The sequence below is a fragment of the Cupressus sempervirens genome, chromosome 5 (genome assembly GCF_028749045.1).
Source record: "Cupressus sempervirens isolate cs-2001-9-10 chromosome 5, ASM2874904v1, whole genome shotgun sequence".
NCBI classification, from domain to species: Eukaryota; Viridiplantae; Streptophyta; class Pinopsida; order Cupressales; family Cupressaceae; genus Cupressus; species Cupressus sempervirens.
Genome location: NC_143122.1, coordinates 945,337,770 through 945,352,408, shown reverse-complemented (window position 1 = coordinate 945,352,408; position 14,639 = coordinate 945,337,770).

The following is a 14,639-nucleotide window of genomic DNA, read 5'->3' as shown; positions in this document are numbered from 1 at the left end:
TATTTTGTAATATTTATATTTGTGTATTTATCATATATATACATATATTCTTGTATTTATATTTGCTTTATTTAATCACATATACATATGTATTTATATTTTTTCATATTTATATTAATAAATATATAAATATACTTATATATTTATCTATTTATATTTTATATATGTGGGTGTGTGGGTGTGTGTATATATATATATATATATATATATATATATATATATATATATATATGTATGTATGTATGTATGTATGTATGTATGTATGTATGTATGTATGTATACTCGCTTTAGACTTTGTTTATAATTTTTATGTACTTTTTATCCTTTAGCTTTTAATAGTATATTATAGGTTGTATTAGTGCATCTTACATATATATATATATATATATATATATATATATATTAATTAATTAAAAATAATTATATATATATATATTTATATTTATTTATTTATTTATTTATGATGGTAATATATTTGTGCTTATATTTTTTTAGTATATTATTGCTTTATATACATAGTATATATATTATATATATATATACTATGATAATAGTATATTCTGTAGTATATAGCGTTACATAATAGGATGTATTGGTTGTTAATTAGTATATATTTGTTTATTCTTTTATATATTTAATTACTTGCTTTTGGTTGTGCTTTTATTTTGGTTCTTTTCTCTTAGGGTTTGTTTTTTTGGTAGATATAAGGGTGTAATAGTACATTTTATTACTTATTTGTATATTATATATAATAATATGCACTATTTATTAGTTTTTCCTTAGTTATATTCTTTTATTGGTTTATATATATATGCTTTCGCGTGCATAGGTATTTTTGTGGTCTTTTTCATTTTTTCTCATTTTGTTTGGGTCTTGTGGTTCTCTTAAGTTCGTCACTTCTTTCTTTCTATTTTCTTATTTTCATCACCTTTAATTTTATTTTTAACCTCTTTTGTGCCCTCCATCTCTCAAGTCTCATTTATTTTATTAAGTGAGTTTTTTTGCTTTTCATGGATTTGTGTGCTCTCCACTTCTCTTCTTATATCTCTTGAGTTAGGCTTAATCTGCATATCTCTACTATCATGCTCTTCTCATCTTGATGATGGATCATGTAGTATGATCTAAAACGTTGATGGTAAAAAAATCACACACAATCGAATCTAAAAAACTTCTTATTTACAAATGGATTGTGAAAATATAATGATGTTAACTGGTAGAAAGATGTAATTTATTATTTGCAAAATATGAAATCTCCATCAGAGTTAATAGACAATCAGAAAAGATCCCTTAAGTTACAAGCCATAAGGTATGTTATAGTGAAAGTTCAATTGTGGTGGAGAAATATGGAAAGGGTACTTTTGAAGTGTGTGGATGAGATTGAGTCTAAAAGAATTTTGAAAGATATGCATGAAGGTGTGTGTGGTGGTCATTATATAGCTAAAACTACCGCTCATAAAATTCTTAGGGCTAGTTTTTGGTGGCCAACACGTTTTAGAGATACTCATGATTTTGTAAAAGTTTGTGATGCTTGTCAAAGGTTTAGTGGAAAATTAAAATTCTCTGGGAATTTTCCATTAAGACCTATTGAAGTACAAGCACCATTTCAGCAGTGGGGAATTGATTTTATAGATGATATCACAAATAAATCTAGTGGTGGACATTCATGGATTGTAGTAGCCACTAACTATTTCACCAAGTGGGTTGAGACAACCCCTACTAAGAATGCAACAAGTAAGGTGGTGATTAATTTCATTCTAAATAATATTGTGACTAGATTTGGATGCCCACACAAGATTGTAACTGATAATACTATGTGTTTTAGATCAGAGGAATATATAAAAATTGTAACAAGTATGGTATTACAGCATACACATCATCACCCCGTCATCCCCAAGGAAATGGTTAGGCAGAATCAAGTAATAAGAGTATATTAAAGATCATCAAGAGGATTTTAGGGGAAAATAAGAAAGCCTAGGATTCAAAATTGTCATTAGCCCTATGGGCTGATAGGGTTACAATGAAAAAGGCCATTGGATGTGCTCCATTTGACCTAGTTTATGTTATATAGGCTAGACTTCCATAGAATAATCTAAAAGAGATGTATAAATTTCTTCAATTATATGAAGATGATATCATTGATGAAATGCAACTCAGAATGGATGATATATTGCAACTAGAGGAAGCAAGGAAAGAGTCTTTTTTTCAAAATGTCAAGATACAATCACAAATGAAGCATTTATATGAAAAAAGAGCCATTGAGAGGAAATTTGTAACAGGTGACATGGTACTAATGTGGAATGCTAGGGTGGAAGATAAAGGAAAGCATGGTAAATTTGACCCAATCTAGCTTGGCCCATATAACATTTGTGATACAAATGGAGAAGATTCATATTTCTTGAGAAATCTAACTAGAGATATTCTTGAATTTCCAGTTCATGGACAATTCTTGAAGAGATATTTTTCTTAAGGTACCTACTTTTCCATGAATAGTACTTTAGGTTCCTTATGTTCTTGTACATTGTGTATATTTTGTATACCCTTGTAAATTTCTCTGTATAGTCGCGTTTCTTGTTTCTGTGTGTTGCTCTGTGCTCTCTAAAGAAGTTGTCATTTAAAAAGTCAAGTATGTGGCCTACTCTTCCATAGATTCTAATTTCTTCAATAGACTCAAGTAGTCTATCATCTCTAGAGAGAGCCACTATTGGTCTAATTTTTCATGGTATAGAAAAGGGTCTAAAATTTTGGTGAAAAAATTAGTTTAGGTCTTTGTATTTTGTAGATTAGGGTTTCGTTCCTCATAATTTTCATATTTTTAGGTTACCTTAGTCATGTCCTAATTTATGTGTTGTTGAAATCTATTAAATTCTCAAGGTTTGTCTCTCAACACAACCATTGTAATACCTTAAGTGAACCCTAGGTCTCCTATGTTTATTTACACTTGGGTGTGAACATTTTAAAGTTTTCAAAGTGTTCTTTACCTTTTGCACCCTACATCTCTTTTCCTTTTAAGGAGCACCACCTAATCATGACAAGATTGAGGGCTATCACTTTGTCATCATGATAAGATGTGAGTTAAGTTACCATCACGACATAGTGACTGCCATTAAACTAAGCTATGGTGCTCAAATAAATGGAGGCTTCAGTACTTGTGTCTTCACTATCGGGAAATTCAAGTCTCTTATTGATAGCAAGGTAGTAATCAACCTAGAAACCCATGTTACGACAGTCGTCAAACTTCCCAATGGTCATTAATTGTCCCAAGTGGCATAATAAATGATAATATCATTGCCATGTCAGAACCACTAAGTGGGTAACTATGATGTGAAATGCTTTTGCTTTTCGACGCTGAGTTTTGTTAAGTCATTGGAGCTCACTACCTTACTAATCAAAAAATCTAGACCTCTCACTGTTAGCAATATAGCGAGTTGCTATGAAATGAGCATACGGTGGAACCCAAGCAATATGGAGAGATGACTGGAATTAAAATATGGCTTTTGTTTTGCCAGCTATGCAAAATTTATCACGTCATCAATCTTCTAGGCCCACGCCCCATTCATAAGATGCAGGAGGGATTCTGATCATCAGATCAAGCTAAGATCAATGATTCTTTCTATCTTGCCATAAAAAAGATGTGCATGGTTTACTCCATGCGAGATAGCGAATATGGGACCCACCTCATCTTAAGAATTTTGTACAGTTTCTCTACCCTTGGATTGATCTTAGATCGATGCCCATCGCTATCTCACTATGAAGAGTTGCTCGAAGGATATGTACAATGAGATAGTGAATATGGGGCCCACCATTGTTCTTCTAAGCAATGTAGTAGCGTGTCATCCACAAGATCAAGATTGAATTAGTGGTTGTCACTATTTTTCCATGGCAAGGTGCTCATCCTTTATGTATAGTGAGGTAGCAACATGTCGACATGTGTCCTTAGTTTCAAGTAGGTCCAAATGGAGAAGCCATCAGGAAGGGAGCTATATATGTGGTCAATTCTCATTGGATTAACTAACCAACTTATCAAGTGGAATACTTGTCACCTTTTTCTGTTAGCTTAAAGAATAAATTTGACAACTGAGTGTCAATACACTTAACCAAGATCAAAAGTAAGTGCCGAGTAAGATGAAGTGTCGAGCTATATCAAGTAAGTGTCGAGTGCCGAGTGTAACAGGTGTCGAGTGTAACAGGTGCTAAGTGTAACGAGTGCCAAGTGTAACAGGTGCCGAGTGTAACAAGTGCCAAGTGTTAGTAGGTGCCGAGTGATATAGTTTTGTTTAGGTGCCGAGCTATCTAGGAAATAGCATGTGCCGAGTATTAGCAATACTTAGGGAGCCGAGTAACTCAGTAGATCAGCATAAAAGTTTGAAATTGCACAAACTATGATGCAAATAGTTTTTGCAGCTGACATAAGGTAAACTTCGAGGGATTTAATGATAAAATTGAATCTTTTATTTTTTCCATGCAATTCACATGCAGCTAATAAGAAAAATTATAAAGGCATGCAACCAATCAGTAAAAGATAAGTATTGAGTGGAAAACTGAGATTCAATATGGATTGTAGATCCAAATCAAACCCTAAGTCTTTGAAGTCTTTATAAGGAAGACAAAATTTCATTGTAAACATACATGAGAGGACATACAAGGGTGTATAAGAAAATTTGTTTTCAGAAGCAAGGGTTATCAGATCACAAAGGATCAAGATCAAAGAAGGTGGAAAAGGAGCCTACATTCAGCAATCAAGGATTGTAATCTATCAGGTTTATTGTATCTAATACTCTCTAGCAATTGTATTAGAATGAAAATCCTATGGTGATAGGTTAGCTTTACAGCTATTTTGTAGATCCTTTTGATTAGGTGATTAAAATCCTTTAACAGGGTGACACTTCATGTTAAGTGTTTGTAAAATCCTCTAACCAGGTCACTATTAATATAGTGTAAAGCCTTTAACAGGGCAGGCCTTTAACAGGGCAAACCATCAGAAGTGGTTGAACAATATTGTTGCAGTAAATTTTGTGGGTATCATCCCCACCCCAGTTTTACCTTCTTATTCTTGGAGGGTTTCTAGGTTACCAAATTCTAGTGTTATGAGTTATTGATGCATGTGTTTTGTTACATGTTTATTTGATGTATTTACATGCATGCAATTTACTTTTAGTTAAAAGTTTTATTGGCTAAAGTGTGATACTTATGATTCACCCCCCCACCCCCCCTCTCATAAGTACTCTTTCCATATTTGAATATTCCAAAAATTGGTATCAGAGCTCATCCAAGTTCTCACAAGGAAAAGCCTAACAACTTGGAGGAAAAGGTCTAAAGATGGAAGCTTTCAAACTTGGAAAGATCATTGAAAATCAAGTGATAGATGTGCAACTTGCTTTGCATAGCTTGGAAGAATTCAGAAACAAATTGAGAAGCTCATTAAAAAAGAGGAAGGATCTAGCCATAGCTGAAAATGATATACACTACAAGGAGATTGATACCACCAACATATTTTCCAGTGGAGACACTAAAGAGTTTGATGCAGCAATAGCAGAACTGGTGGAGAAAAATAAAATTCAAACAGATGAGATAAGATCTCTCAAAATGGAACATGAATCACAGGCTATAATGATATGTGAAATTACTAAACAAAAGAAAAGAACAGTTGATGATAAGGTCATGATGGAAAATGACTAAAGGAATCTTGCAAACAAACTTGAAGAAAAATGTACTAAATTGACAAGGATCTCAAACATGCAGATGGATACACTTTCTCAAATGATGAACCTTCATCATGAACTCAATATGAAAGATATTGAGATCTCTACTTTGAAGATGCAGAAGGAACAAATGCAGAATGAATTGAATAGAGAAAGAGAGGTGGAAAAAAATCTCAACAAATCAAGTGAAGCCATCAAATATTTTGAGCAAATACTGAAATCTCCAAGATCAACCCATGATACAATAGGGCTTGGATATAACAGCACTGAAGTTGGAGAATCATCAAACAGTGCAGAACAAAGAAGTGAAAAAGGTAAAGATGTTAAACCTATATGTCATTTCTGTGGAAAGAAAGGACATACATCTAATGTCTGTAGAAGCAAGAATGTCCATCAGCATGATAAATCCAAAAGCATAAATCATTATCATAAATGCAAGAAGCAAGGTCATCAAGCATATGAATGCAGAACCCAAACTATTAAGACATCAAGATTTGATGGACATTGTTATAATTGCAAAAAGCATGGACATAGAGCTTTTGAATGTAGATCAAAGTCTATGTGGACAGTAAATCAACCAACAAAGACATCAAACCATGAATTTTTGGATTACAACACCAGGTACAGCTGTCACTATTGTCAAGAATATGGACATATCCCACAGAACTGCATAAGAACACATTTTAGAGGGAACTATAAAAGATGGTTGAGTCAAACTACATGCTTCAGTTGCTTAAAAACTGGTCATGTCAGTAGGAATTGCCCAACAAGGTCAAAGGCATCAAGTTTTGAGTTCAGCAATGGAAAGGAAAAGATAGATGTGGGTGAACCCACAATAGTGGGTTACACTTTTTTGGAGGAAGAAATTCCTCCAAAATCGCGAAAGTCGAATTTTTTGCCAAAAAACTTTCGATAGAATGTAATCATCTAGTTTCGATAGAAACTATAAAAGTTTCTATCGAAACTACTTTTGATGGTAGTTTTGATCGAAACTAACTATGCAAAAAAAATTTATCCTAAATAGTTTCTATAGAAACTATTTAGTTTCTATCGAAACTATTTTTTACATGAAAACTCGACCTTATTAGTTTCGATAGAAACTAACTAAAAATAGTTTCTATCGAAAGTATTAAAAAAGTTTCGATAGAAAGTTAGTTTCTATCAAAACTAGTAAAGTAGATGGCTTTTACAAAGCCTATAACATTCTTAGTTGTTTTCATGGCTTCCAGGCTCAATTTCTAGGTTCAGATGGAGCACTAAAGACATGTGATTTTCCATGACTCAAGTACTTAGAATGAGCTTTCTAATGAATATGGATTTGATAAATTTTGAATTTTTTCAGTATACATTTTTTTACATTAATTGAACAGAGGTTCATTATAAAAAATAAACCTATATATTGAATGCTCATGGAAAAATAGTAAATAAGAGAATAAAAATTCTGAAAAAATAACTACGGTCTATGTATTTGAGTCCTCTTTCAATCAAAAAAAAAAATTTGAAATTGGATAAATATATAATAAGTTACATGTGTCAAAAGCCATGTATGTCCAAATTAGTGTTAGGTCAACTTTAAACTCTGATAAAATATGAAATACTAATGATAAAGACATCAAATAACCTTTGTGGTTTTGGTATGGATGTTAAAAAACTAAATTCAAAAGAATTATATTGATATCTATTGTAGAAAAAAAGTTATGTGTGTCAAAAACAATGTCGCTTTTTTAAAAATCAGGTTTTTGATAACATAGCAATTTTCTTGGGAGAAAAATTAATTCAATCAAATCAATTAAAAAAAATATTTAAAAATATATTTAGAATCTACATAGAAAATCCTAAAGGACTCTAGTTTACTTCATCTTCAAATTCCTTACCGTTAAATGGCAATTCACATCTGAATGTGAAATTTTTCTTGAAAATTCATAGTTCAGTGTCAGTTTAGGCAAAAAAGTGTAACCCATTATTGTGGGTCCACCCATCATGTTGGACATATCAGAAGTGAAATGAATAAGACATGGAGGAAGAAAGATGAGTATAGCACATCAAGTGTAGAGATCACTTCACCTAATAGGTCAAGTGATCACACTTCATCAAATTAAGCAAAGAATAAGTGTGTGGGATTGATAAACCAAGTTACATCATAGATCAACCCCAAGACATAGAAGAACTGCAAAAATGAAATCAGCATAAGCAAAGATGCTAAGTCAAAATTAAGAACTTTGCAAAGATCTATCAAAGTTGTCTTCAAGAGCCAAGTTGCTAACAATGACCGAGTTGATAGTTGATGCCGAGCTGTGAAATATCAATAGGAGGCGAGTAAAGTAAAACACAATGAGAGCCAAGTCATGTCGAAACCTTTCAAGTGCCGACTAGATAGTTGGCAGCATACTAAGCATTTATTACTCTATTTTGTAGGGTGCATAAATCCAATTTTTGATCATTTTCCCACCATTCAAACGAGAAGTAAAGCTGAGAAGAGCAGAGAAGATCAAGATTAGCTTAGAAGCCATTTGTGAAGATTTCAACAGTGATTCAGGACAAGTTTCATTGATTTAAGGTATTTTACTTAAGTGTAGAGCTATATAGGACTTATAAACTTGTTTAAATCATAAACCCTAGTTTGGCAAACAATGGCATCTGGGTCAGGAGCCACTAAGGGTATAGAGAGTCATGAAGTACAGTTGGTCAGCAACGAAGTTAAACAACCTGAATTTAAGCCCATTCCAGAAGTAGCATACAAGAATGATCCTACAGGTGCATTATCAGTTATTCTGGATAAAGTTCTTATGGTCCAAGATGTTTACAGGTGTTATAACTGCAAAATTGGTGCCATGGGAGATTTAGAAATCTATAATGCATATGATAAACTATGTGAAAACAAAGTACTGAAAAATGAGTTTTCAATAATAGAAAGAAAAGGATTAACCAAAACCCTAGCATTTTCGATTTTTTTCAAAACTGAATGGGTACGGATAGTTCTGAGCAGAATACATGATGGAGCTTTTTGGTTAGAGTCAAGGCCAGTAAAATTCACCAAGAAAACTATTCATAGGGTTACTGGTATTCCAACCCTAGATCGGCCAAAGACTCTACAAAGTGACAAAAGGGAAGTAATAGAGAAAAATGTAGGTGCCAAATGGAACAATAGAGGAATGACTATCAACACAGTCATAGATCCCCTACTAGATTTTGCTGTGAGAATCATTTCACATAAATTCTATCAATCAAGCAGGTTAAACAGTGTACCTTGTATAGCAGTTGATGTTGCATACAAGATAATCAAAAGGGATCACACTTATGATTTAGCAGAGCTCATGTTTTAACAGATTAATAAAAAATTGGGAGCTATAAGGAAGAGCAAGGGAGCTCAATGCAAATTTGGATCAGTTTTGATGTGCATGTTTTTCTATCTGATGAAAGAATTTTCTTCTATGGGTAAGGTAAGATAGAATCCAAACAAAAAAATTGTTGAACAAATCAATGGATACATTGAACAGATGGGTGAAAATTTTGATGCCCAAATGACTGGTTACTTTGAGGACTTCAAAAAGTCTATGAAACAAAGAATGAGAATTCCAGTCTCATTGACTGAGAAATATAAAAAAGACATTTGTTTTCTTGTAGATATAGATTATACCTACATACAAGCAGTTATACCTAGAGTAAGATGGCTTAGGCCACTAGGTTATGAACTTGATATTGATCAAGTTTCTGCAGCAATAATAGCCCTACTTGCAAAAGAAGCTAATAAAAATGCAAAAAAAATTGGAACCTATGATGTTGTCAAATCAAAGGTGATAACAGATTTGAAGACTGCTTCAGTAGTAAAGAAGAAAGAGAAAATGGTGAGACAAATCAAGAGAAAATTTGGCATGGAAGAAGAAGAAATAGCAGAAGAAGAGGGAGAAGACATTGAAGAAGAAGGAGATAAACTTCAAGGTCTGACTCAAGGGTTAGGAGAAGATAAAGAGGAGAGTGTTGAGGTAGAAGAAGCCAAGGAAGCACCAGTTAAGAGAAAGACCACAACTCCTTCTGCTCCTCAATCTAAGGGGAAGAAAGTAGCTGCTCCTGCACCAAAGAGACCTACCACAAGGGTTGTAGGACAAAAAGCCCAAGAGGAGACAAAAGGAAAGAAGAAAGACTCAAAGAAGACTATTTTTGAGTCAAAGAAAAGAAAATTTATTCCCTAGCCTAAAACAGATGAGGAGAAAATAGAGTCAGAGGACAATAGTCAATTTCAAGTGGTAAGACACAAACCCCAGACTGTTGTTGATAAATTATGTTCAAAAATTAGGAATGATGATTTAAAAGGTTTAAAGAACCTGAATTTTTCTAAGCTCACCAAAGAAGAGCAAAATAAATTAGAGGAATCTTTGTATGCTATGATGGCTAAATATAAGCACACACCTCTAGAATGAGATGAATCTATGCCAAAAGAATTGTATAAAATTGTAGAGGATAAATGGCATTTTTGTTTACAAATGGAAAAAAAGATAAGGGAGTCAACATTAGCCAGATTGTTTCCTGATTTGACTAAAGATCAAATAACAAATGCAGTAAAAAGGCATAATAATAGATTCACTCCCAAGTATAGAGCATTCAGCATATTATAGAATAAAATTGAAGAGGTAGTTACTAAATCCACAAGATTGTGGGAAATAGTTTACAAGAAAATAGAAGATGTATATAATGAAGAATATAAGGAAGAGGCAAGTGCCAAGACAAAGGAAAAGAAGGTGTTAGGAACCAAAGAAAAAGAGAAGGAACTAGTGGAGAAGAAGAGTAAAGAAGAAAAGGAAGAAGAGGCACATACTGAGGAGAAAGAGGAAGAGAAAGATACAGCTGAGCCACAAGATCAAAGTATGCAAGGCATACAAGTATCTCCTCCTAGTCCTCCTCATGCCACCATCACACTTGTAGATATCATAAAAATAAAAGATGTTACAGACACTTCAAATCCAAACATCAATCCATTAACTGCAGAGGATTTAGAAATCCTTGACCAATCATCACTAGTAGCAAAATTAAGTTCAAATCCTGTATTGGTTAGTGTTGATGAATTACAAAATCTAGAAGTTAAAATAGAGATAGTCAAGGTAAAAGCACAAGTGTCACATTTGACCATACAAACTATTGGTATTCTATTTCTTCCACCACCACCTCCACCAAGTATAGTCACTTATACACTTCAAATGCCAAGTACAGCAGCAGGGGAAATAAAAAAAACATCTGAACAACCAACAAGTTCAACCCCACCTAGCGATCATAAAAGGGATATTCAAGCTGAAGAAAAAGATGAGACAAAGAAGAAGGAGGAGACTGCAATACAAACACTGGTTGCATTACCAAAATCTAGTACTCCAACACATACTCTTCAGCAGCTGAGCACAGATGGGTTACAGCTACAAATCAGGACACCAGGCTCGAGCTCATCAAAGGCAATCAAGAAACTTCACTATGGATTTCCTGAGCTTGATGAAGAAATAAAGATCCCATATTATAAATCTAGCACTCTTACTAAAGAAAAGATTAATGAAATTAAGAGTGCATTGGACAAAAGAAGGAGACAAGAAGCACTAAGAAAACAATACAAGCATAAGCTTACCTTGAATTAAATTAAAGATATATTCACAGAAGCTTTTTGCTTACAGTCTCCAAATGAGTCAAGACCAATTATAGAGCAACTATCTGATATAGTTGACCAGGTGACTAATGAAGACCAGGAAACAAATGCTAGATTGCTTGAATGGTCAGAAAGCAAGTTCCAAGGTAAGGTAAATAGTAAAATATCTAGTGATATAGCACTGTCACAAGAAGAACTGGCAAAGAAAGTTATAACAGTTAAAATTGTACTAGGAAACATCTTTTCCCTTTACAACAAGTTGTGTGATTTTTCCACATTCACATAGGACACTAGCCAAAAAATTACTGAGCTTGGAAAATAATCTGAAAATTTCTAGCATGCAACTCCCCACAAATCCATCTCAGAGTGAGAAGCATTTTGTCCAATTGCTTCACACACAAAGAGAGTTAGTTGTCTTAGCAGTAGAGGAGGCAACCAAAAAAGCTAAATTGATGCAAATTCAATCATCAATAACTCCTCATTTGGAACTACTTCACAAGGAGTAGATAAATGCAGAGACAGTCCTCAGGAAAGACCCCAATCTTTCTTCATCTGATGGACTTGTACACCTAGCAGCAGTGATTGCCAGCCAGCATAAGACATTGGATGTCACATTAGCAAATTGGGATGCAGCTCTGAAGGTACTCCTTGAAGTAAATAGCACATTTTTGGCTAAGTATGCCATTTCATTGTAAGACCCTTGACATAAGTGTCAAAAGGGGGGAGAATAAGTAATAAGAGAGTAATAAGAAGTGATTAAGTATGGGGGAGTTAAGTACAAGAATGAAATGATAAGTATGATAAAAGGGGGAGATAGCAAATTTTGAATGTAGGATAAATTAATGAGTCACAAGGATCTTAATTAAGTGATTTTGCCACTCATGTCAAAGGGGGAGATTGTTAGCTTAAAGAATAAATTTGACAACTGAGTGTCAATACACTTAACCAAGATCAAGAGTAAGTGCCGAGTAAGATGAAGTGCAAAGCTATATCAAGTAAGTGCCGAGTGTCGAGTATAATAGGTGTTGAGTGTAACAAGTTCCGAGTGTAATAGGTGCCGAGTGTAACAGGTGCCAAGTGTAACAGGTGTCGAGTGTAATAAGTGCCGAGTGTAACAAGTGTCGAGTGTTAGCAGGTGTCCAGTGATATAGTTTTGTTTAGGTGTCGAGCTATCCAAGACACAGCATGTGCTGAGTATCAGCAATACTTTGGGAGCCGAGTAACTCAATAGATCAGCATAAAAGTTTGAAATTGCACAAACTATGATGCAAACAGTTTTTCCAGCCAACATAAGGTAAACTTCGAGGGATTTAATGATAAAATTGAATCTTTTATTTTTTCCATGCAATTCACATGCAGCCAATAAGAAAAATGATAAAGGCATGCAACAAATCAATAAAAGATAAGTATTGAGCGGAAAATTGAGATTCAATATGGATCATAGATCCAAATCAAACCCTAAGTCTTGAAGTCTTTATAAGGAAGACAAAATTTCATTGTAAACATACATGAGAGGACATACAAGGGTGTATAAGGAAATCTATTTTCAGAAGCAAGGGTTATCAGATCACAAAGGATCAAGATTAGAGAAGGCAGAAAAGGAGCCTGCATTCAGCAATCAAGAATTGTAATCTATCAGTTTTATTGTATCTAATACTCTCTAGCAATTGTATTAGAATGAAAATCCTATGGTGATAGGTTAGCTTTACAACTATTTTGTAGATCCTTTTGATTAGGTGATTAAAATCCTTTAACAGGGTGACACTTCATGTTAAGTGTTTGTAAAATCCTCTAACCGGGTCACTATTAATACAGTGTAAAGCCTTTAACAGGGAAAACCATCAGAAGTGGTTGAACAATATTGCTGCAGTAAATTTTGTGGGTATCATCCCCATCCTAGTTTTACCTTCTTATTCCTGGAGGGTTTCTGGGTTACCAAATTCCAGTGTTATGAGTTATTGATGCATGTGTTTTGGTACATGTTTATTTGATGTATTTACATGCATGCAATTTACTTTCAGTTAAAAGTTTTATTGGCTAAAGTGTGATACTTATGATTCACCACCCCACCCCACCCCCCCCCCCCGTCCCCTCTCATAAGTACTCTTTCCATATTTGAATATTCCAACATTTTCTACATCCCTTGATCATAAGATTTTTAAAGATCAATGGCGCAGTTTTAAGCACAAAAGGTGGTGCCACTCTGTGTATTTATTTGATATGAAAGCTTCATGTGTGTAAAAAATAAAGTATAACGTAGGAGATTTTCTCAGTCCCACCTTGTGCGAATAAAGATTTCAAGCCTTTTCTAAGTAGAAGCAATTAATGAGAAGATTGTATTGATTTTGGCAAGTGTGTGAAGCAGTTAGTTCGTGGAGAAGTTGCAGAATTATAGAAAGGAATAAGAAAGAACTTCAAGTAAATAACTATACTATAATTTCTGTTGTGGTCCAGTCCTGCAAGTATAGTCAAAGAATGCCTCCAATGGACTCATCAAATCCTAGGTTGTGGATAGCGGAGGGATTTCTTAATGAAGATAATTAGGTCTAGGATGTTAATACCTTGCGAATTGTTTTAAATTTTCTCAAAAGATGGTTTTTAGAGAGGAAGTTGTTTACTCCACATTCCAATATATGGAATTTTGACCAAGGAAGACTAGTAATCCCAAGTGTTTTTGTGGATTATGATCTCCTTGAGACTATGGTAAAGAGCTATAATTGAGCCACAAAGGTAAGGAAAAGAGCAAAGGGTGAATTTGGCAAAATTAGAACACTGTCAGCAATAACATCATTCTCTAAAGAATTTTTCAAGAAAGTATACTTCAATACTAGGGTAGTAGAGATATATAGGGTCCTGTGTAGAGTTTTTGGAGAGGGTGAAGAAGATTTTATACCCATGAGTTTCATGTGTATAATTACTCCTACATTTTCTTAATGCACGTCTTTCTTTTCAAAAGAGGGACATATTTTGGTAGAGGAATGGTTTTGAATGTAGATATAGCTGAGGAAGCAGAAAATGCCCATTTTGTTATATTTGACAGCCACATTGCCTCCAAGCTCGGATGCTTCCTATTAAGTGACAATCCCATAAACCTCTAGTATAAGTAAGGAATAGTGACAGGTATGAGTGACTCTCACAGTATAGTATAATGATGATGAAACCCACAAGTTGAGATTAGTTTGCAATCTTCAGAATAGATTTCATCATTGGTGGGCTTAGCAGTTGCATACACAAAGGAATGAGAGTAGCAGCCAAATCAAAATAATGAAATTTAATAGGAAGGAACCCACAAAGGAGTATTTGATATGCATGTCTTT